This window comes from Arachis ipaensis, chromosome B05, assembly GCF_000816755.2.
Source record: "Arachis ipaensis cultivar K30076 chromosome B05, Araip1.1, whole genome shotgun sequence".
NCBI classification, from domain to species: Eukaryota; Viridiplantae; Streptophyta; class Magnoliopsida; order Fabales; family Fabaceae; genus Arachis; species Arachis ipaensis.
This window is the reverse complement of record NC_029789.2, coordinates 26,030,207-26,030,760: the sequence shown is the minus strand read 5'-3', so window position 1 is coordinate 26,030,760 and position 554 is coordinate 26,030,207. Positions and strand designations below refer to the sequence as shown.

General features: G+C 26.0%; 1 pseudogene; it reads right to left on the bottom strand.

Moving 5' to 3' along the window:
- The window catches only part of LOC107643388, a 6,379-nt pseudogene that overhangs the window by 4,780 nt on the left and 1,045 nt on the right, over positions 1-554 (bottom strand).

The window sequence follows — 554 nt, the reverse complement described above, 5'->3', positions numbered from 1 at the left end:
GAAATTAGTTACTAAATTAATTATTATATGTTTGTATATTTATCGATATTTCATGTAACTTTTAAAATAATTAATCAATAAAATAAGCAAATTTATCATAAATATCAAATATATTTTTGTTTTGTATTTTCTTTTGTACTTTGCTATAAAATAAACTTAATTTGATTGTATTATAAATTAGTAGTTAATTTCTGATATGATATATTTAGTTTATTGAAAGTTTGAAACACAATAAGATGGAGGGTATGTAATTATTGACAAACCGGGAAATGAGAGCAACAATATAGGTAAAAGCTGGAGTGAGATCCACCATAGCTGAAGCCAATGTAGGAGAGCTATATCCAATACCAGTATACATCAACGTCTGTTCACAACAGCTATCACAAAAACACCCCACCACATAATCAAATCCAAATTCACACATACCTAATTCAGAAATTATTGTCAAATTCCCATTTTCAAATAAATTTTATTTTTTGGACAATTATTGATTTTATTTTTATCGTTCAAAATCTTGGTAATCATGGGTACGACGTGTATATATATAGGCTAAA